This window comes from Dicentrarchus labrax, unplaced genomic scaffold (assembly GCF_905237075.1).
Source record: "Dicentrarchus labrax unplaced genomic scaffold, dlabrax2021, whole genome shotgun sequence".
Classification (NCBI taxonomy): Eukaryota; Metazoa; Chordata; class Actinopteri; family Moronidae; genus Dicentrarchus; species Dicentrarchus labrax.
The window spans coordinates 27,199,333-27,223,746 of NW_026136706.1; the positions used below are offsets into that span (position 1 = coordinate 27,199,333).

The 24,414-nt window shown below is 41.4% G+C and overlaps 2 protein-coding genes across 5 annotated transcripts in view; one reads left to right on the top strand and one right to left on the bottom strand.

Moving 5' to 3' along the window:
- Positions 1 to 9,607, bottom strand: part of LOC127365350 (uncharacterized) — a 213,478-nt gene extending 203,871 nt beyond the window's left edge. Inside the window, exon 1 of the mRNA XM_051403372.1 lies at positions 9,243 to 9,607. The gene's annotated coding sequence lies outside the window, so the exon portion shown is untranslated. The remainder of the gene's footprint in view (positions 1 to 9,242) is intronic.
- Positions 1 to 24,414, top strand: part of LOC127365278 (contactin-associated protein-like 5) — a 293,853-nt gene that overhangs the window by 116,066 nt on the left and 153,373 nt on the right. The gene's annotated exons all lie outside the window — the stretch shown is intronic.

Below are 24,414 nucleotides of genomic sequence, written 5' to 3' on the forward strand. Positions count from 1 at the left end.
CACTGACCATAACAGAAATAAACTGCTGGGGGAAAATCAGTCTCAACACCAAAATTACAGTGTGCAAATATTACCTTCCTGCCCCTCTCCACAGACGTCCACTCATAAGGGTTAGAGGGGCGAGGCACGATGACCTCTCCCCTCACAACGACCCTTGGAGTGACGTGACGAACAGGCAATGATGTCCTGGCAGCGGCCTGCGGTTTCGGTACAGGCGCCTCCAGTGACTCGTAAGCTGCAGCCCACAGCAAACGAGTGAGGACCACCATGCCTTCGCCATCACTCAAGTGAACCCGGAAAAAAGTTAGAGTAATACATTTAGTGATCATAAAATGTACTCTCAATTTGCATCTGCTAAGAACTGAACTACTACCATGTATACATCAAACTTTTCCATTTTGTCACAATATAATCTGTGGAACCATCTGGGCTCCACAGGTCCAAGTTGTTCAAAGGGGAGTGGCAAGAAGACGAGAAGTACTCGATACCTTAAAAAACAACCAGAACCTGATTAATTATTTAAATACTTTTTTTTTTTTTTACTACAAAATAAAGACTATTATGGACAAAATAATAATATTAATTCAAACAGTTTTTTAAAAATATTTTTTGGAAACTTACCCATTCCTGCTGCCACTCAATGGAACTCTTCACGAAAGAGCTCTTGTAGGTGAGGATCAACAGTCAGACGTGGCACAAAGTCCAAGACAAAGAGCTGCACAGAACAATAGTTGTTCATTAATAAAGTACTTCCACTGAAAATATCATAACCTTTAAAATTATACTGTAATAGCTCATGGAACCAAATTAATTATAGTACCCTGGTAAATACAATATAATGAATAACCTTTGTGTTCCAACGACTGCGGGCACTATACAGGAGCTTGTGGAAGTCAGCTCCTGCCTCAAGGGGGGTCCGGCTGGCTGTCAGGTTGTTGTTGGGGGCCATGATGCAGAGTGCGTCCGGGGTCCGAAGTACGTCAGCGTTGAGTAACTCGGTCCTCCGCTGGGACGCACAGGCCCCCGGTGTGGACATGACACCAAAGGAAAGCATTCCCTCTGGCATCGGCACGATCCCGTCTGCAATGGAGCGCAGATGAGACGCTCCTACAATAAGAACAAACTGGGGGGAAAACAGAAGGAATTTCTTTAAAATGAAAATCACTAATCAATCATCAGAGCAGATATTTTGTTTATAAATTGTGAACTGCATTACCTTCTTATCAGGAGACTCAGCTGGGATTACCAGTTTGTGTTGGCGGCCTGTGACTGAAACTGGCCATAGGCTCACACGATGGCATGTACCAGTGCCACGGCCTATTATAAAACACAGAAACAAACACAAAAATAAAACGTAATTAACCACTGCAAAATTAGTTATGACACATACACACCTTACACATATAGGCAGAATAGTTGAATGAATAAAACGTGTCACTACTTACGAGGAACAAAGTCACGATTGGGCCACTGAGGTTCTACGTTAACCTTTTCGCGCCCTGCCTCTCTCCTCCGAGCAGCCTCAGAGCGACGAAAGGACTTGCCACGTGGCATATAAAAGTATGCAAGAATAAATTATAATGACATTTAATCACTCACAAGACACATTTAGGCAGGGGTGTCAAACTCATTTTGGTTCAGGGGCCACATACAACCCAATTTGACCTTAAGCGGCCGGACCAGTAAAAGGCATAATTAATAATAATTAATGATACATAATATCAGGGTAACTTTCTCTTACAGTTAATAATAATGAAAACAACTTGTCAACATCTAGAAATTATTTTAAACTTACATACATTTTCACATACTGTGCAGTAAACCTGAACTAACTCACTGCAGCATACTAACTAAAGTGGGAGCTATTAGGAGTTTAGTCTCCTTTATGACAAAGTCATTTTGACTAATGAATGTTATAGTGGAACTCTTATCAGGCAAGGAATAGAGCAGCGTAACGTGTGTGTGGTAGAGGGAGAGAGAGAGAGAGAGAGAGAGCGTAAGTGAGCGCGGGAACTGCAGCAGAGCAGAGAAGTATTTCAGAGAGGTTATCAGGTCTAACAGTAAATGTACAGTGTGAGTTACAGTTGTCGGTGAATAAAGTTTAATAAAACATTGTGCAATGTTCAGTACCCTAACTTTCACACGTCCCGCGGGCCGGAATGAACCCGGGTCGTAAGTTTGACACCTCTGCTTTAAGGCTACAATGCTCACATAATTAAATTTTAAATAATCACCTAAATGTACTATAAATATGAAGAGTAAAAGTAGTCATTGTGCAGTACAGTGCTCACTGTTGTACTATTATACATGATGCTGTGGATTATATGTTCAATTTGACTACTGTAGGAGTTTAGTCATTTTAACTACAGTAAAACTTCCAATAAAAGCAGGGTCCCTAATACACACAGGTCTACTTTAAAAGGCTGCTGTGGCTCCACGCAGGTCTGCAATGATGAATGAAATGATCCGCATGTAGTAAAACGCACAGACTCAGAGCTTCAGAGGGTTTTAAACCGTTTCAATGTCCTACACAAATATAAATGTTTAAACTTCTGTCAATATGTACATAATGCACATCATTAGATCATTAGTTATAGAGTCTCCACAATTCAATCGCTCACTTCATTTTACGGAAACTATAAACACCAAAGTATAACGTTAATTCATTCGGACTTTCCGGTAACACGGTAAACAACAGAGACGGAAAAAACTCTAAAGCGGGAATAAAGTCTGTACGGTCTGTGTCCGTTCCTCCATTATTTATATCCCTTTAACCCGTAAGAGTCCATGTATAGTTCGTCACTCACGGTCTGTTTACTGTCTGTACGCCGGCCCGCTGACGTAAATATGCAGCTGCCGTAAAGCGACGTTCACGTTCACTGTCATGGCTGCGGCACATATAAAACAGCAGTACGAGCTAAAATGTACCGTAAGTTACGTATTACCTGTGAAATGTGCCATATGAAACTGAAGAGAAGCAGTACAGTTAGAGAATATTTCCATATGTGCTGAGCAACAGTCAAATAAACGCAGGTTCCCAATTCAGTGTTTTAAGCAAATACATGCCGCAGAATTATTAAAAGTTTTACGGTATTTTATTTACTGTATAGAAAATGGTCCTGATTACAACCTTTAATCAGGACCATTTTTTGACTGTACTGACCAATTTTGAAGCAGATCCGATAAATTCCCTAGGAGGAGTTCGTTCAAATACAACTTGAAAAATCACAGAAAATGAGCAAAAAAGTCAAAATGGCTGACTTTGATGGCATGCCACGGACACGCCCTTTAATGTACATGCACAAATAGCACAACTTTTAATCAGCACTATTTTTTGACTGTACTCACAAATTTTGAAGCAGATCCAACAAATTCCCTAGGAGGAGTTCGTTCAAATACAACGCGAAAAGTTTGCCAAAAGTGAAAATGAAAATAAAAATGGCCGACTTCCTGTGGGGTTTCAGGTATGGGTCCAAGAGGCTTTTTTGTACGTCCCAGCATGTTACACGTGCCTACAGAGTTTCGTACATATCGGTGAAACATGGCGCCAGGGCTGCTGTTGTTTTATCCTGTAGGGGGCGCTACATGGCCTGAAATTGTGCACTATGCTTAAGAAAGACATGTGGAACTATGGACCTAAGTTTGGTATCAATCGGACATACCAATGTGTAGAAATGGTCCACTTCCTTTTTTGACGAAAAATCTACAGGAAGTTGAAATTTTATAGCGTTCTTATTTTTTGAAATTTCAAAAATGTTCAAATTACTCTTTTTGCCAGGGCGGTCCCCAAGTGTTAGGCGTAAAATTTTGTGCGAATCGGACAAAGCGTGTAGGAGGAACACGAAAAAGTAGTTTAATGACATTTCGCACTCTAACAAAAACAATTATAGGCGGAAGTGGGCGGGGCCTATATGGGGAGATTCAACTTCAATTACCAAACACGTGGATATAAGGTTTATGAATATGCGACAAACTATGCAGAAGTTATTAGCCTAAACGCACTTTTTATGATAGTAGCGCCACCTAGTAGCCAACCCGAAAGCGACGCATAGAATATCCTCATCATTACCAGGCCTGACAACTTTGCCAAATAAAATTGACTTTTCGTATATGTTCAGGGGGGCAAAAATGCAGTCGAAGGGGGCTAAAAATAAGAAGAAGAATAGGTAAGAAATCGAGCAAAAACAATAGGGACCTCCAGCGGTTGCTGGCTTGGTCCCTAATGAAACTTCACGTGTTTGATAACAGTCCCACCCTGAACACGTCCTCATAACTACAGCGTACATGATCCAATCTCAATGAAACTTCACGTGTTTGATAACAGTCCCACCCTGAACACGTCTACATGACAATATTCAGACATAGTGATAGCGCCACATACTGGTAACAGGAAGTATCACGTTTAATACTTCTGTTCTACTCCTAGTGGGATGACCAGAGCTGAAATCTAGTCAGGAAATGCAAAACATGTTGTTGATGATATTTTTCTTGATTGTCGTGAGCTTTTGTTAAAGGGCGTGTCCGTGGTGTGGCATCAAACTTTGATGTACCGCCAGAACACACAAAGTTGCAATAACTTGAGTGTGCATAGTCCAATCGGCTCCAAATTTCACTTGCCTGATAAGAGTCCCACCTTGAACACTTCTATGTGATAATATTCAGTAATAGTGAGAGCGCCACCTAGTGGTGGAAGGAAATGTATTTATTGTACTTTTATTTATATCTTCAAGCATATTGACCAGATCCAGCTGAAATTATGTGAGAAGTTCCTCAGGAGGATGAGGATCACATATTATGAATCTTAAGAATTTGCATGGAACCATGTTGCCATGGCGACGCGGCAAATATTTTAAAAATTCACACTTTTGGGGGGACTAAACGTGCCTGAAAACTCGTGAAACTTTGCACAGAATTTGGTGGTGGCGAACGCGAAGGTATTGTCTTGGTCTCGTGGATGGGCGTCGCAAAATGGCTTATCCATGCCCCCCAGAGTCAGCCCCCAAGACACGTATGACTGACATGTATGAAAATTGGTACGCATGTATATCATGATGGGACAAGCAAAAAAGCCTCTTGGACCCATACCTCAAACCCAACAGGAAGTCGGCCATTTTGGATTTGTGCCGATTTGCACACATTGTATTTGAACGAACTCCTCCTAGGGAATTTATTGGACTGACTTCAGATTTGGACACAGGTGTTGACTGTGGTGAGGGGGGCGTGTCTGTGGCGTGGCAGGTAATTTTGATGTATTGCCACGAAACATTTGCTATAACCTGAGCATACATTGTCCAATCGGCTCCAAGCTTTACTTGTCTGATAAGTGTCCCGCCCTGAACACATAGTGATAGCGCCACCTAGTGGCAACAGGAAGTAAGTGCTGCGTGGCGATTTTGAGCTGATTTACGTGACATTTTCATGTAATGGTCCGCACTTGTTACGACGGCACGTGACACGGCCGCAGCACACCCCGACGCACTCCGGCTGCGAGGTCCCATTCAACGCTGCTTGCAGCTTTAATTATTATTATTTAACAAATAAAAAACAATACCAATAATGCTGAATCAAGTCCACGCCTCCTAATGTCACTGTCCTTTGCAAGTCTCTGAAGCATATTTTAAAATTACTAAGAGGGATGGCAGTAGCAGAATTGAAGGGTGTAGTTACACTCAAATATTTTTCAATTTAGACGCAATGGTTCCGACTTTTTCTTTTGACGGCTGCAGAAGCACCAGCAATGACAAACAGAAGGGCTATGGCTACGTAGTGACAATCCCCCACAGTAACACACACACAAAAACCAGCGCAATCATCAGAACATGTTTATTTTGCTCTTTAGATTCACTCATCTGTTTGGTCTCTGGCCTCAGTCACAGCAGCAGCTTCATCCTTTAGAAGCCGTCACAAAGGCAGTGTGTTGAAACATTCTGAGCAAAGCTTCAGTAGGCACAAGAGGACATGGACACAACAGGATGGCACAAACTGATAATGACTTAATTATCCAAAGGCAGGCGAGAAGGGCTGTGGAAATGACTTGTGTCTGCAGATGACCAGCTCTGAGCTGACAAAATGTGAACTCTGGTTGAGAAATTAATTACAGAGACCCAACAGTACCACCATGAGCAAGCACTTGGCGACAAGGGCAAGGAAAAACTGCCTGTTAAAAGGCAGAAACCTAGGACAGATCCTTTGGCTCTAGGTGGGTGGTCATCTGTCTCGACCAGTTGGGGTGAGAGAGAGAGAGAGAGAGAGAGAGAGAGAGAGAGAGAGAGAGAGAGAGACAGACAGACAGACAGGTGCACAGCAACAACAGTATTGGCAATGGCAATCTAGCAGGACCATGGCAGGAGGCTCCACCAGGATCGATAAGAACCTGCGAGACGAGAAAGCACTAGAACTCCGGGGAAGAAGTGAAGTTAGTAACATGCATTAATGGAACATGAATGAGTGCAGAAAGAGAGAGGAAGGGAGGAGCTCAGTGCACCATGGGAAATCCCCCGATAGTCTAGGCCTATAGCAGCATAACTAAGGGATGGTTCAGGACTCACCTGAGCCAGCCCTAACTATAAGCTTTATCAAAGAGGAATGTCTTAAGCCTACTCTTGAATGTGGTGAGGGTGTCTGCCTCCCGAACCATAACTGGAAGCTGGTTCCACAGGAGAGGAGCTTGGTAACTGAAGGCTCTGGCTCCTGTTCTACTTTTAGAGACTATAGGAACCACAAGTAGCCCAGCATTCAGAGAATGTAGTGTTCTAGAGGGGTAATAGGGTACTATGAGCTCTTTAAGATATGAAGGGGCCTGACCATGAAGAGCTTTATAGGTGAGGAGGAGGATTTTAAATTCTATTCTACATTTTACAGGGAGCCAATGCAGAGAAGCAAGTACAGGAGAGATGTGATCTCTTTTTCTAGTTCCTGTCAGTACTTGTGCTGCAGCGTTCTGAATTAATTGGAGCGTTTTAATGGACTTATTGGGCAACCTGATAATAAAGAGTTGCAGTATTCCAGCCTTGAGGTAACAAATGCATGTATTAGTTTTTCTGCATCTGTCTGTGATAGTATGTGTCTAATTTTTGTAATATTTCGTAAATGAAAGAAGGCAGTCCTAGAGGTCTGCTTTATGTGGGAGTTAAATGACAAATCCTGATCAAAGATAATTCCAAGATTGCTGACAGTGGTGCTAGAGGCCAAGTTAATGCCATCTAGAGTAACTATATCTTTAGACAGTGAGTCTCTAAGGTTTTTGGGGCCAAGAACAAGAATTTCGTTTTTTTTCTGAGTTTAACATCAGAAAATTGCAGGTCATCCAGAATTTTTTGTCCTTAAGACATGTTTGTAATTTAGATAATTGATCAATTTCATCGGGCTTGATTGATAGATATAACTGCGTATCATCTGCATAACAGTGAAAGTTAATGGAGTGATTCCTAATAATGTTGCCTAAAGGGAGCATATATAAAGTAAATAGTATTGGTCCAAGTACAGAACCTTGTGGGACTCCATGACTAACTGTAGTATTTAGTGAAGATTCATCGTTAACATGTACAAACTGCGAGCGATCTGATAAATATGACTTAAACCAGCTTAGTGCGGCTCCTTTAATGCCAATTTGATGCTCAAGTCTCTGTAAAAGAATATTATGGTCAATAGTGTCAAATGCAGCACTAAGATCTAATAATAAAAGTACAGAGACAAGTCCATTGTCAGAAGCAATCAGAAGGTCATTATTAACTTTAACCATAGCTGTCTCTGTGCTGTGATAAACTCTAAATCCTGACTGAAAATCCTCAAATAAACTATTGTTATGTAGAAAGTCACACAACTCTTTGGCGACTACTTTCTCCAGAATCTTAGAGAGGAAGGGAAGGTTACAAATCTATAGTTGGCTAAAACCCCTGGGTCAAGAGTGGGCTTTTTAAAAAGGGGTTTAATTACAGCTACTTTAAAGGACTGTGGTACATATCCTGATAATAAAGAAAGATTAATTATATCCAGTAAAGAAGTGCCAATTAAGGGAACAACTTCTTTAAGCAGCCTAGTTGGGATCGGGTCAAATAGACAGGTTGATGGCTTCAATGAAGAAATGATTGAAGTTAACTGATGAAGATCGATAGCAGAAAAACAGTCTAAATATATATCTAAGTTTACATTAGCAGAAGTCCCTGAACTTGGAGAGCCACTGATAACTGTTGATGGCAGTTGGTGATTAATTTTCTCTCTAATAGTAATAATTTTATTATAGAAGAAGCTCATGAAGTCATTGCTACTTAAGTTTATGGGGATATGTGGCTCAATAGAGTTGTGACTCTCTGTCAGCCTGGCTACAGTGCTGAAGAGGAACCTAGGGTTATTCTTATTTTCTTCTATTAGTGCTGAGTAATAGGCTCCTCTGGCATTGCGGAGGGCCTTTGTATAAGTTTTAAGATTATCATGCCAAATTGAGCGATATTCTGATAATTTGGAAGAGCGCCATTTCCTTTCAGATTTCCTAGCTATTTGTTTTAAGTGGCGGGTTTGGTGGTTGTACCACAGTGCTAGTCTCCTATGTTTTAATAATTTCCTTTTTATAGGAGCGATAGAGTCTAATGTTGATCGTAGTGAGCCTGTAGCACTATCAACAAGATTATCAATTTCAGAGGGACTAAAGTCGTTATAGGACTCTGTTAAATTCAGACATGGCATTGAATTAAACACTGAAGGAATCTCCTCCTTAAATTTAGCTACAGCATTGTCAGATAGACATCTGCTGTAGGAAGTTTTGCCTAATGGCTTATAATCTAATAGTATTAATTTAAAAGTTATTAAATAATGGTCAGATAGGAAAGGATTATGTGGGAAGACTATTAAATGTTCAATATCAATGCCATATGATAGAACAAGGTCAAGAGTGTGATTAAAACAATGAGTTGGTTTATTTACACTCTGACAGAAGCCAATTGAGTCTATTAATGATATAAATGCGTTACTAAGGCTGTCATTGTTAACATCCACATGAATATTAAAATCACCTACAATAATTACTTTATCTGATTTAAGGACTAAACTTGATAAAAACTCTGAGAATTCAGATATAAAATCAGAGTACGGTCCAGGAGCGCAGTACACTATAACAAATAGAACTGGCTGCAGTGTTTTCTAGTTTGGGTGAGAAAGACTAAGAACAAGGCTTTCAAATTAATTATAATTTAGTTTAGGTTTAGGGTCCATTAAAACGCTTGAATCGTATATGGCTGCTACTCCACCTCCTCGGCCAGTGCCTCGAGGAATGTGAGTATTAATATGACTGGGGGGGTGGATTCATTTAGGCTAACATACTCCTCGTGGGACAACCAGGTCTCAGTAAGACAAAGTAAATCAATATCATAATCTGATATTAATTCATTCACTAAAACAGCTTTTGAAGACAGAGACCTGATATTTAACAGCCCACATTTCATTCTCTTATTTTGTGCTACTGACGAGTTTGTTTTAATTTTTATTAGATTTTTATGTTGAACTCCTCTTGTTTTTATTTCTTTAAATAATTTAGGTGGTCGGGGGACAGACACAGTCTCTATGGGGTTTTGGGTGGGTGACTGTTCTAAAGAAAGCGCAGAGAAGTGTGTAAGACAGCAGCACTCAGGTTTTAGAAATAAACTTCGCCATATTTCTAGATAAGAGAGCCGCTCCAACCAATACAGTATTCTTACTTCATGTTATTAAATTGGCAATGACCTCAGAATTTACATTTACCGTCAGTCAAACTAGAAGGACTGCTTTCACACAAAAGGGGGCTGGGCATGACACAAAGACAAACTACCCTACTACTATGGGCTGTTCTCATCTATAACAATTTTATTTTATTTGTATAGCGCCAATTCATAACAGAAGTTATCTCAGGACACTTTTCAAATAGAGAAGGTCTAGACCGAACTCCTTAAAACATTTTTAACAGAGACCCAACAGTACCACCATGAGCAAGCACTTGATGACGTGTGCAGAAAGAGAGGAAGAGAAGAGCTCAGTGCATTATGGGAAATCCCCCGATGGTCTAGATCTATAGCAGCATAACTAAGGGATGATTCAGGACTCACCTAAGCCCTAACTATAACCTTTATCAAAGAGGAACGTCTTAAGCCTACTCTTAAACGTGGAGAGGGTGTCTGCCTCCCAAACCACAACTGGAAGTTGGTTCCACAGGAGAGGAGCTTGGTAACTGAAGGCTCTGGCTCCTGTTCTACTTTTAGAGACTATAGGAACCACAAGTAGCCCTGCATTCAGAGAACGCAGTGTTCTAGTGGGGTAATAGGGTGCTATGAGCTCTTTAAGATATGAAGGGGCCTGACCATGAAGAGCTTTGTAGGTGAGGAGGAGGAGGATTTTAAATTCTATTCTAAATTTTACAGGGAGCCAGTGCAGAGAAGCAAGTACAGGAGAGATATGATCTCTTTTCCTAGTTCCTGTCAGTACTCGTGCTGCAGCATTCTGAATTAATTGGAGCGTCTTAATGGACTTATTGGGGAAGCCTGATAATAAGGAGTTGCAGTAATCCAGCCTAGAAGTAACAAATGCATGGGTTAGTTTTTCTGCATCCGTCTGTGACAGGATGTGTCTATTTTTTTTGTAATATTACGTAAATGAAAGAAGGCAGTCCTAGAGGTTTGCATTATATTGGAATTAAATGACATGTCCTGATCAAAGATAACTCCAAGATTCCTGAGAGTGGTGCTAGAGGCCAAGGTGATGCCATCTAGAGTGATTATATCTTTAGAAAGTGAGTCTCTGAGGTTTTTGGGGGCAAGTACAAGAATTTTGTTTTTCTCTGAGTTTAACATCAGAAAATAGCAGCTAATCCAGGATTTTATGTCTTTAGGACCACAAATGTTGTTGGCACTAGAGGAAAAGTCAGGGGTACATTAAAGTAAGTTGGAGTCATCCTCTGGGGACCATGAACGTCGGTACTGAATGTCATGGAAATCCATTCAATATTTGTTGAGATATGCTGTATATATTTGTAATGTCTACAAGATAAATTTCATTCATAAAGAGCATTTAAGAAAACAGAAATCTAAATTACAGCGTGGATTCCAAGAAAACATCAGAAAGAGAGACAGTGAGAGTATTTAAGTTAGACAAGAATTACTGTGCCTGCAGAAGTGCTTAGCTTGCACCTCCTTACAAGATTCAGCCACTTAAATGGCTCGAAAGAGGAAAGTGCTGAGCATAAATCACAATAACAGCCTCAACAGTTACCTTGTCAGACTGTCGCCTTCATTATCTGTAGAGAAACAGTGTCCTTGTGTATCTATGTCCTCTGAGAGAGATCCAGCCTTCCCTCTGCAGCTGTCAATTTGACTGGGGCACAAATTCCTGTCCAGTTAGCTGGCAATGCTGCCCTTAGTTGTTTGTCACTATCACATATCCAAAATATGTCAGCTAATGGTTGTGTTCCATTCTCCATTGATGCTACTGTGAAGTTCATGTATTTGGTTCTTCGTTTTACTTTTAATATGCCCTCTCCATTACCTGCTATCACCTGTCTACAGCGAAGGACTGCCTTCTGGGTGGTTCTGCACATACCTAATGTCTGGTTCACGTAGATTGTGTTATTGTCACAATGACACAATGAGCCACAGCCGCCATTAATACTTACAAAAAACAATAAAAGCAGACATAATATTTACAGGGTTTCATAATCCAACAAGCAGAAGGCCAAACATAGGCCTCGCTTTACACATCTCTTTGACCTAAATCCTGGGATTGGCATGACTCTTGGCATCCCTAGAATTGTGGCATGTAATGCAAGTTTGGTTGCTTATTTGTCTAGCTGAAAATCTCATCCACTGATAAAACATGTTTTTCTCCCAATTACTCGTTTGCCATACAATCCTCACTCTTTTTCCTTTATTAGTCATGCTTCTACGGATACGACTTCCATTACCAGGATTCACCAGTTTGAGGGCTGCTTCCTTGGTGACTGTCACTTGCACATTTTTGTCAGTACATTGGTCTTGCGCACACTTCGCCAACACTGTCACCATTCCACTCCATTTTACACTGGTTATGCACAAGAACAATGTGTATTTTCGTAGTATTCGGGCCTAGCGTAAGGGTTTGATCGTGCACATTAGATCTTACATAGGTGAGTGCAATTAGTTGATTGACTGTTGTCTTTCCCTGCATCACAGCTATCACTCATTTAGCTACTGCACACTCTGTTAACTGATATTGGGATGTCTTCTGTGTCGTGCTGGACTCGTGTCATTTATAAGGTACACTACCGTGTTCACCCAAACAAAGATTAATGCTATCTTCATTATCCACCCAAAACCTATCCTTGGTTTGCAAGTCGTAATGCCACATTGGGTCAAATTGTCTGGGGTCTGGCTGGTCAGCTCCATCCCCTGAGGGGGATGTTGCTGTTGGTTCTGGCCTAATTGTCTCTGTGGGAGCTGCTGCTGCTGAGGGTCCTTCCCCTGGGTCAATTGACCCTGGGGATGATACTTCATCTCCTTCACTTGTGGTCGTGCTACTCTCTGGGCTCCTTCTCGATTGGTAGCGATCCGCTGCTTGGGGAACTGTCACTATCCTGATCTTGACCGTCTCTCGGCCGTCGTCTTTTGACTAATCGCTGGGATCGTCTCTGACCCTGCAGGGAGGCGTCGCCTTCTCCCTGTGTGCTTTTGGACCGGGTCAACCTGCTGCTGTTGTTCAGGAACTGGATCCTTTCCTCTTTCTGTTGCACCTTTGACGTGTTGAAACACACCTTATGTCTTTTGGCACAAATGCTTCAATTCTTTTTTACACTGTTCCAATGGTGGCCCTTCATATGGGCCTCTAAGATAGGGGACCGGCATTGGTCTTCCCATAAGCATTTCATGCGGTGTTAGATGCGTGATTCTGTTAGCTTGTGTCTGCATGGACATCAGTGCTAGTGGTAAAGCATCTACCCAATTTAGCTTGTTCTGAGCATCAACTCTGATTTTTGCTAGTTTAGCTTTAAGTGGGCCATTAGACCTTTCCACAGCTCCCTGTGACTGTGGATGATACACACACCCAAACTTTTGCTTAATCCCTAGCATCTTTAGTGCTGTCTTCATTAATTCAGCTGCAAACGCTTTACCATTATCCATACTGATGGTGTCAGGGAAACCAAAACTTGGGAACACCTCTTTACACAAAAACTTTGCTGCTGATCTAGCATCTGGACCTTTGGTTGGAACTGCTTCAACCCATCTACTATATCGGTCCACTACTACAAGAATGTATCTGTAACCTCGCACACATTCTGTCATGTCAATGTGATTCATCATTAGATGTCTAAATGGACCTTCTGGGGGTGGAATATGCGACCAGCCATGAGAAAACCAGCAACAAGTCTCCCGAGAGGCATTTTGAGTTATTTACAGATTCTGAAAGTGTAGTTTTTTCTAAGCTTTCCAATGATGTCTAACACATGGAAATCTGATAACAGTTGAAGTTGTGGCCATTTGAATGTATACACATCTCAAAACCCTTTAGGGAGAAAACAGCCCTAGAACATTTGCAATTCTCACCTCAGGAAATTCTTACCCCCTCCCTAGTCAACACAATGGTTTTCATTTGCATCTCATTAAGATAAACCCTACCCCCTGCACTCAGTGACATATGGTATCTGTTAGCCTGCAGGGCAGAAAGTATTGTAGTGGTTTGAACAATAGTTATCAAAAGCAGTTATCATGTAGTTAATGTTGATGTAGCGTTATTTTCCTTAAACAATTTAGTGGACTGAAAGAATTAGAAGGTACTTTATTGAAATGGAAATGCTTTTATTACAAAAAGCCCCTGAATATCATTCATTATTACACAGGATGAGATGTTACAATCCCCTGTGCCATAATCCAAGGTATAAACCACATCTACACATCTACAACCACATCTGTTTAATACTCTGTAAAGCACCATGAGACATGTGTATTGTTTTGGTGCTCTATAAGTCAAATTAAATTGAAATTGAAATCTAGAAGTGCAGTGTAGATGAATCAGTCTGTTGCTGAATGGGCTCCTGTGGCTGATCAGCACATTGTGGAGAGGGTGTGAAGGAGAGTCCAATTATTTGGTGATATCACATCCGCATCCTCTTCTGCATACTCTTCTGTGGACTCTTCTGTGCTGTGACCCTTGGCGCTGGGCATGTGATGTCTCTTGCCTTGATCTGTGGGAGCTTTCGGAACTTGGGACTTAGATGCTTCTGCCAGTGGAAGGTCTCGGCTAACACTCTGCCATCTGCATTTCCAACAAGCTGTGGAATATTGAGGTGACTCTCAGGAGAGCTGTTTTCCACTACCTGATGACAAAAAAAGAACAGAAGAAGAAAAAAATGTTTTAAGTTAAATGTTTCATTGAAGCAGAACAGAGAACAGCACTGAAGTCATTCATGTTAAAAGCTATATGTTGACTATTTTTACACAAGCCCAAAACTGTTCCGCAACCTGCTGGAAAACTAACCTCAGCGATGTCTGCCAAAGTGTTGACTCTGGTCTTCATGTATGCTTGCTTGATTAGTCCAAAGCCACAGTCAGGGGAAAATTTGGTGTGGCCAGCAATAAGGAAGTGGATGTCAATTGTGTCATGAAGCTTGTGTCCAACCCGCCAGGAAGCGTACCAGAGTATGAAGTTGTTTTTGTTTTGCCCACTGCAGTTGTCACAATGAAGATTGTTGAGGGAAAGTGTATCTGAAGAAGACAGAGGGAGAGAGGGAAAGGGGATTAGATTAAATGAAAGACATTTGTGTCTATTCATAACTGTCTAATAAATATAGATATAGATTACTATATTGCTGCTATTCTGCATTTGCACTATTATTAGGCTACTTATTCTCCATGCACTTTATTGTTCAGTAACACTTGCCGTGTGTGTCTGCTGCAAACCAAATCACCCTTCAAGGGACATTTAATAAAGTGAAGTAAATGATAAATAGTACATGCTGTGCAAAATTAACCCTTTAGGCGCCGGGTTTTATTTTTAAAAATACTAGATTTTGACATCTAAATTTCAGGAGGCTCTGGCTTGAAAGTGGTTTGAGATAGAGACAAAGTGTAAATAAGACAAATATTGAGAATGACCTAAAGTTTATCTAGGGAGTAAATTTTCCATCTAATTTGCATATTATGACGTCATATGGCGACGGACATATTGGAATATGTAATTTCCATGAAATACCTGATATTTTGAAAGAGAGTTGAACTTATTTCATCAGATTCACCCCCCTCCATCCATTTGTTATGTTGTCCACGTATCAAATGAACAGGGAAAAGTAAATTGTAAGCCAACAGTCATAAACTAGAACTATTACTACCACAAAACTCATGTAAACAGTAGGCGTTTTTTATGATTTTTTACCCACCACCACCATTGGAGGACACTTTTTCTTTTCTTTTTTATTCTCTTCTTCATTATTATTATTATTTTTATTATCATTATAATATGATAATAAAAAATAACAGTAGGCGTCTTTTAGCTGCAGAGGCCTAATCTGTGCCCATCTATCCAGATAAAAGTTTGTAGTATTTGTAGAGTGTGGAACCTCTCATTGCAAGGCACAGTACAGAGACAATATGAACAATATTGAGACCCCACCACATAGCCTAACAAATGGACAGGCACACCACTGCCGCATCGGATGGCTGCGCCACTGCCGCGCATGGACGCACTGTGACCGGCGCGGTAGAAAGAGTGAACACTAACGCTGGTCCCAGCACTATTCTCATCACCCCCGCTACTTCTACCACATCCATTAGCTCCCTTACTGATACTACGAGTTCGTGTAGTACTCCCGCCTATGCTGGGAGGGTTGTGTTTTTGTGCTTGTGTGTTTTCCTTGCTTTGCCCGGCAGCACCAGTGCAAAGACACACTGTGACTATCACGCTCACTAAGCGACCGGCCGTCATCTCCCAAAGGTAGATTTCCCCTTTCAGAATCAGAGTCAGCGAATAGGAGACCCATCACATCCCTAAGCGTCAACTTTTAGCTTGCTATTTCGTTCATTTCGTCTCAATAACTCCTAAATCCAGCAATAGCGCTTCAGCATAAATAGCGCCCTGGCACACTATTTCCGGTTTCTCACCCAACAGTATGGACGGGACTTCCTCGAACATTTTGCATTGAAACATGACGTTTTTCTGAGCTAAGGTCTAAGTACGGGATGTCTGCCAACTAGTGGAGGGCAGTATGAACGAGATATAACACTCTATTAGGAGAAAACAGCTGTTTGATTTAGCACCGCGTCCTGTCGCAATTTTGCGACTTTGGCGCTTAAAGGGTTAAAAACTGTATTGCATCCTGATCTTTTTGCTTGCTGATGGGGAAGGTCCCAAAGACAACTTAGAGTCAGCACATGTCTTTCTGCAGGCAGCAGTCATCTCGTTGTACACAGCCCTCTCTTTTTGCACAAGGGCAAGATGATCGTGTTGCTTCTTGACCGCTCCAGAGTTTCTATCATCTGGGAGGTTTGCACTTCATATCAGCTGTTCGTTATTGTTTTGGCACTGCCAGCAGAGATCTGTACGTGGCCTGCAACTTCTGATGTGTGGGAGAAGCTGGTTCCACAGTGCTTTGAAGCTTGATTTAGAAACTGCATGCTCATCTGAAAAACAGATATTACTTACGATTAATTATACTTTAATTGCTAATAGTGCTTCACATTACTTCACATTACAAGCACTCAATTCGAAATCAATTTTTACACATACTGTAGGACCTTGTCCTTGTCTTCCTCTACAAGAGACGCTTTATCCGTCTCTTGATTCAACAATCATCATATTGTTTTGATTATGTTCCACCAGGAGAGTTTTCAAGGCCTCCTCTTTCCCTTTGACCTTTTTGACCCAGGAGGGGAGGTGAGACTGTGGCGCCGACAGTCTCCTGCACAGAGAGCCTGGTTCTTTTCAGATTCTCAGATGGGATCTCTAGGTGTCAATTTGCTTTATCCTCTTCCACAGATCAGAACGACACCCTACACCTAAAGCGGATCGTGTGTGTTAATTAAGTGCCTTTTTGATTGTAAATCAGGGTTAGATATCCCTGAAATGTGTTTACACCTCTTTTAGTCTGACAGGCCCACCTCCAGAGAAACTCCTCTGGAATCCACATCTGGTATTCTGACACCCCTTCCTCTAAAGTGTAAATTACGATGTTCTCTTTTGATAGTGGACATTCCAATCTAGGAAGCAGTAACAACAGTTGCACGGATATAGATTTAGTTCTGTTGGAGTATTAAAAAAAAATTTCATCTTCTCAAAATTAGCAGATTGCCATCCAGCATGAGAAGGTCGCAAATGTAATGTTTGTCTGATGTTTCTGTCTTCAGATTGGACTAAGTTACAAAATCATGTGTAAAATGTCTGAATGTTTGATGGAGCCACAGTGCCACCTTTTGGTAAGATTCTGGTATAGCGTAAGGTATCTTCAAAACGGATTTTGTTTTATAATTGTGTATTATTCCAAATGGTAAATGCCTGACACATAATTTTATAACAAGAATTAAGCTACACACTATAACACTATATGAAATATGTACAATTCATTAGTGTTGCTTCATATGCATGTTTGTGACACTTTAACTGGTTCTGCTTTTATTTTTACATGAAATAATTTCGGTTATGTTATGTTAAAACATGTAAACTATGTATTAAGTCATGGTGGGTTCTGTGAATGGTGAATTATGATTTCGAAACTTTAAAACACGATAGAAGTCAGTTAATAAAGTTACGAATATCGGAATATCGCTAAAGGAAGGAAGATTAGCCTCTCCGGATACGCCTCCAGACTAAAACATATATAATATAGACTCCGGTCTCTCTTCTGCTCTCTCTTACTTTACACCTCCAAAACTCTCTTCTTAAATTTACTATTGGATCCATTCGTTATTTAGTTTTTCCTCACGTAATAGTTCGCGGTGCTGAAGTACTTTTTAGTACTTTTATTTTGAAGGCTCAAGACACGAACAAAGTTAATTCTTTTATAAGTTGTTTTAGTTTATATATCTTGTCAAGTATCGTCGCCTGATTCACAGAAAGTGAATTTTGTTTAATTCTTGGACTTAGTGACTACAGAGGATTCGCAAGGCCAGTTATTTTAGACAAGAAGTTGGATTAGTTCATAATCAAAGCCGAAGACCAACCACTCTGAGGAACTTTTCTTAAGACATTGATCACAAGCCAGAAGGACATCACAGTGGTTGACCACTCAAGGAGACGTATAAACATTTCAGCCGGACAAAGACATTATCCTCCAGACTATCTGCCTCCAACGCACTCAAAGCGCCAAGCCGCGCTGGGCCTTGGACTGGAGAACTAATTGGTATCGGTGACGACACGTTCTTGGACCTGTGATTCTGAACAGCAGCCGAGCAGTACCAGCCGGAGGAGAAAGATTCTGAAGTCCCTCCATCACTACAACAAAGTAGGCTGAAACCCACATACACTGCCGGTGTCGTGGAAATTCTTCCCAAAGTTGAGAGGTGCTAAGTCTCTGAAGAACTTTCAAGCCGGTGTGATAATCAAGTCACTTTACTTCATGCTGCATGGAGAGAAGGTCACGTCATGGATGTTCTCTCCCGACTTCCAAAATGCTCTCCCTTATATACATTTCAGTGCATCTCATTACATCACAAACAATGAAACCCCCTGTGTGTCTTGCAAATGTTACTCCTGTAAATCCAGGTCTCTCTCACCAAATGGTCCTTTGATGTGTGACTTCCCCCTGGCACTTCCTATCATAAACTCAACCTTTTGACCAGGGGCACATCTATTTTATTACCCCCAAATCCTGTTTCTCTCCCACACCGGGGTCCCACACACTTCCCAAGAGTTGGTGTCTGTCTGTGAGCTTTGATTCCCATAGTTTAAGCCTAGAAGAATTTTCTATTAGGGCCTCGTAGTTTTAAAAGTTACTCCCGTAATATTTTAAAGTTACTGCCGTATCGCAAAATCCACCATCGCTCCTGAATCATTGATTTAAAATTGATTTGATTAGATCTGTGGAATAATTTCCTCCGGATTATTCGAATAGCTAAACAACGGAGGTCGTGCCCCATTTACGAGTCTATTATTAATCGTCAGTGATTAATTACCTTTCTAATTACATAGTAGTGTAACCCCTACATATATTATGGTGCCCCCGTGTGAGGCCACCTAAAACCACGGTTTGCTGCATTAAATTGATGTGTACAGACAAAACATTGGTTGTATTAATCAGCTGTTTAATGCTGTTTGACTGTCCACAGAGTGATTAGTGCGATACTTGACTTTATATTCTTGACTGCATATACCTTAAATTGTATGTGAGCATAAATTCCGCTGACCCGTGATTGCGCTGTGTAAAATGAAAATTGATGTGCACGGATGTTGAGTAATCAGATCTGTGAGTGAGAAAAAAGCTCTCCAGCATCACCGCATGCTGGAATCCCATGTAACGTTAGGCCTACATAGATTCTGCGTTGAACCAGAATTTGTGTTATGTGCATGCAGAAGTGTGGCCGCACACTTCTAAATCTAATCAATTTTGACAAATCTTTTGCTGCGATGCTCCAGGACTGAGACATCGTTAGTTAAAGTTAATATCAGCTGCAATATTTCAGTGGTATAATAATTTGCTCAAACCATCGCGCGTCCTGATTTAGCATAGCTAACTAAAAAGGGATACAACTGTGAAAACAGTCAGAGGTTTTAAAGATACTCATTGTAGTATTAGGATAGGTTGCTGTAATAACAGACCTGTTCAAAGACCATTTTTAGGCTGCGTGAGGACTGGAAACCTTCTGTTAGATTATGAAATCCCAAGTAAATGAGTGCAATGCTTGTTGCTGTTTGAAAGTTTTGAAATATTTAAAAGCTGTTTGTGGGAAGAAAGTTCTTGTGGCTGCCGCGCCCAGGAGCTACTGCTGTGGTGAAAAGTGAAATTTTACTGCTGCAACATTTACAAGTTTAGAAGTCTCCCCTTTAGTGGTCGAACCAGCACTAAGCCAAACCTCGCCAAACAAGGGGGGTATATCAGTGGGCAGAGCTAAACAAATTGTCCCTCCTTTTGACTTCCTCTGTTGTTGCTCAACTTGGTTAAGGATTTGTGATAGGCACCCTCTGTTGCTAAATTTTGGTAAAACATCGAGTTTGAAAATAGCGCCCTCTGCTGCTAAATTTTGGTAAAAGATCGAGTTTAAAAATAGTGCCCTCTGCTGCTCAATCGTGGTAAAACATCTAATCTGAAAACAGTGCCTCTGCTGGTCAATTGTGGTGAAACATCAATTCAATTTTTTTTTCAATTCAATTTTATTTGTATAGCGCCAATTCATAACAGAAGTTATCTCAGGACACTTTTCAAATAGAGCAGGTCTAGACCGAACTCTTTAACATTAATTACAGAGACCCAACAGTACCACCATGAGCAAGCACTTGGCGACAAGGGCAAGGAAAAACTGCCTGTTAAAAGGCAGAAACCTAGGACAGATCCTCCGGCTCTAGGTGGGTGGTCGTCTGTCTCGACCAGTTGGGGTGAGAGAGAGAGAGAGAGAGAGCGAGAGAGAGAGCGAGAGACAGACAGACAGACAGGTGCACAGCAACAACAGTATTGGCAATGGCAGTCAAGCAGGACCATGGCAGGAGGCTCCACCAGGATCCATGAGAACCTGCGAGACGAGAAAGCACAAGAACTCCGGGGAAGAAGTGGAGTTAGTAACATGCATTAATGGGACATGAATGAGTGCATAAAGAGAGAGGAAGGGAGGAGCTCAGTGCACCATGGGAAATCCCCCAATAGTCTAGGCCTATAGCAGCATAACTAAGGGATGGTTCAGGACTCACCTGATCCAGCCCTAACTATAAGCTTTATCAAAGAGGAATGTCTTAAGCCTACTCTTGAATGTGGTGAGGGTGTCTGCCTTCCGAACCACAACTGGAAGCTGGTTCCACAGGAGAGGAGCTTGGTAACTGAAGGCTCTGGCTCCTGTTCTACTTTTAGAGACTATAGGAACCACAAGTAGCCCAGCATTCAGAGAACGTAGTGTTCTAGTGGGGTAATAGGGTACTATGAGCTCTTTAAGATATGAAGGGGCCTGACCATGAAGAGCTTTATAGGTGAGGAGGAGGATTTTAAATTCAATTCTACATTTTACAGGGAGCCAATGCAGAGAAGCTAGTACAGGAGAGATGTGATCTCTTTTTCTAGTTCCTGTCAGTACTCGTGCTGCAGCGTTCTGAATTAATTGGAGCGTTTAAATGGACTTATTGGGGCGACCTGATAATAAAGAGTTGCAGTAATCCAGCCTTGAAGTAACAAATGCATGGATTAGTTTTTCTGCATCTGTCTGTGATAGGATGTGTCTAATTTTTCTAATATTACGTAAATGAAAGAAGGCGGTCCTAGAGGTCTGCTTTATGTGGGAGTTAAATGACAAATCCTGATCAAAGATAACTCCAAGATTCCTGACAGTGGTGCTAGAGGCCAAGTTAATGCCATCTAGAGTGACTATATCTTTAGACAATGAGTCTCTAAGGTTTTTGGGGCCAAGAACAAGAATTTCGTTTTTTTCTGAGTTTAACATCAGAAAATTGCAGGTCATCCAGGATTTTATGTCCGTAAGACATAAGACGTTTGTAATTTAGATAATTGATTAATTTCATTGGGTTTGATTGATAGATATAACTGCGTATCATCTGCATAACAGTGAAAGTTAATGGAGTGATTCCTAATAATGTTGCCTAAAGGGAGCATATATAAAGTAAATAGTATTGGTCCAAGTACAGAACCTTGTGGAACTCCATGACTAACTGTAGTATTTATTGAAGATTCATCATTAACATGTACAAACTGCGAGCGATCTGATAAATATGACTTAAACCAGCTTAGTGCGGTTCCTTTAATGCCAATTTGATGCTCAAGTCTCCCCAAACATCCCATTTGGAAAGAGTGCCCTCTGCTGTTCGACTATTAAAATTGAATTTGTAACATCACCCCTAGTGGCTGGCTGTGTTAACAAAAGATACATTGAGATAATACAGTTGGTTGACTTGGTTAATTGAATTTGAGAATTCAGCTTTAAATAGGCTGAAATCCTGCACATTGGTGAATTTGTAACATTAAAAGCCTGTGATACTGCAAAACCTGCTATTGTAAGCTGATGTGTCCCATAATGCCGGTTAATCAAACAATTAAGTTGTAAATTACACATTCGATAAAGCATTTTTCTTTTTCTTGTTGTTATTAATCCAAATTTAATTGAAGATATTAATTCCTTATAATATTATTTGGAATTTGATTTTGATGTATGCTACATGCATGCAAGTTAAACAATTAAGCTGTTAACCACTATTCAAGTAAACTTTACAGTTATATCAAATACTTTAGCCTTTGTGTTAAAACACTAGCTTTCAGGTTCTTTGAAATCCAAACGCCTGTCTTGAATTAAGTATCACGCATCAAGTTAATTAACCAAGCAAACTCTATTTCTAATTGAAAACAATTCAAAATTAAAGTTCAAATCAGATAAACAAAATAAAACAAAGTAAATTTAAAAGAGAAGGGGACCTAGAAAAAATCTCTCGAAACATAACCCGTTTTGAACCGAAGCCATGTGGTAAAATTGATGCCAGCGCGTATCTAAAAGACTATCTGAGGAAAATTCCCAGAAGCCACAGTTGAGGACAGAATATATCTAATTAAAGGGACCTCTAGTCAGAAAGTCAGCAAGTTCATTGAAGGACAACCTCGCCGGGTTAAAGAAAGCTTTGAAGCCCTCAGCCGAGCACTGACAGATGAATACAAAAGCTACACAGTAAAGACAGGTCTAACTGCCGCTTTAGCTGTCAAACAGGGGAGACAGGAATCCCCTCACGAGTACTACGAGAGGCTTCACGAAGCCTACTTCGGGTCCAAAAATGAAACTGAAATGGAGGAAGAACTACACTTTAAGTCCTTGTTTGTACAAAATCTTCATCCCACGACTAGCCACCACCTTGGTGGTATGGCATGTCCCGAAACCCTCACTAGCCGACAACTACATGAAATGGCTACTAAGGGCTTTACTAAACAAAGGCAAACGCTGATCAGACCCACCGATGCAAACGTCTTGAGTATCTCTGCCAAAGCCCCTGTTTTGGAGTTGGAAGGAGCTCCGGGTGTTGGAGCATGCAAATCCGCCACACCCTCTTCTAAACCTTACCAATCTCCAACAGGCCGGAAAGATTTGGTGCTTGATTCAGGACAGAGGTACTCTCAAACATCCCGGTTTGACAAAAGGAACCCATCAAGAGATGGAGCGAACCCTCGCGTCTTTGATTCTAATCAATCACGGTGCCCCTTTGACCAATGGAAAGGCAGCCGGAATTATAACAATAGGCAACCCGATAGACGCGAGCTGCGAAATTACAGCACCAGCGAAAGACAATACCAAAGCTCACCCAATAAGGAAGAAACAGGTAAAAACGGCCATGCCAGTGGTAAGTTGAATCGGCCAAGCCTGAACGAAGCCGACATGGGCGTCATTAAACAAGTAATTGAACAGGTGCGCAAAGAGGAGAAGGAGAAAGCTGACCTCTTTTCAGTAGCTGCTCGCTTGACAGCCTCTGAGAAGCCAGCACATCCCCCTCCAGAAACCTCTCCCAACCAACTCAATGTGGGCGTGGAAGAGAAAGGATGTTCAGATCAAACTGAAACTGAACACGCATTGTCTCATGACCATAACCCAAAGGTCTGGGATGATACACCTGAACAATCAGGCCAAGTGTGTGAGGAACCAGCCTCCAGCGCAGTCCTAGTGGTCCAGCTAGACTCCATCGAGATTCCTCCCAAGAAAGGCCCGCCAACCTTTCAGGGTGAGCCGCCTTTTCAACAGTTCCTTGCTGATCTTAAAGCAAAGGGGATTGCACGAAAGTTCTACCTTTCCACCACACTTGAAAATGAGCTTCAACATGAAGCACTCCTTGACACAGGTGCAGATGTGACCCTGATGTCCCCAGGGCTTTTCAGTAAGCTACAAACAATGGCACATCAATCCAATAGGAACTTGAAGCTGCAACACTTCACTTGAAGTCCAACCATACTCGCCTACTGTTACTACCTTGACAACCAGGGCAGTGATTCATTTCACTATTGGATCAATGGACCTCGTCCACCCTGTATATGTGTCTCCCTTTGATTCAATCCCTCTTCTCATCGGTAAAGATCTCATTGACCGATTCGAGCCACTCATTGACTTCAAACGCTTGATGATCTGGACGCAGGTCCGAAAACCTCTTCCCATTGATCTGCCTCAAATCACCGAAGCTCAATGCTACAAACTTGAGACAAATGTCTTAACATCTGATGCCTTATCAGGCCAACCACAACCAGCAGGTGTGGACAGAGAGTCAGATACGAAGGAAGACAACCGGCCAACGCTAAGATGGCCTCGAAAGGAAGCT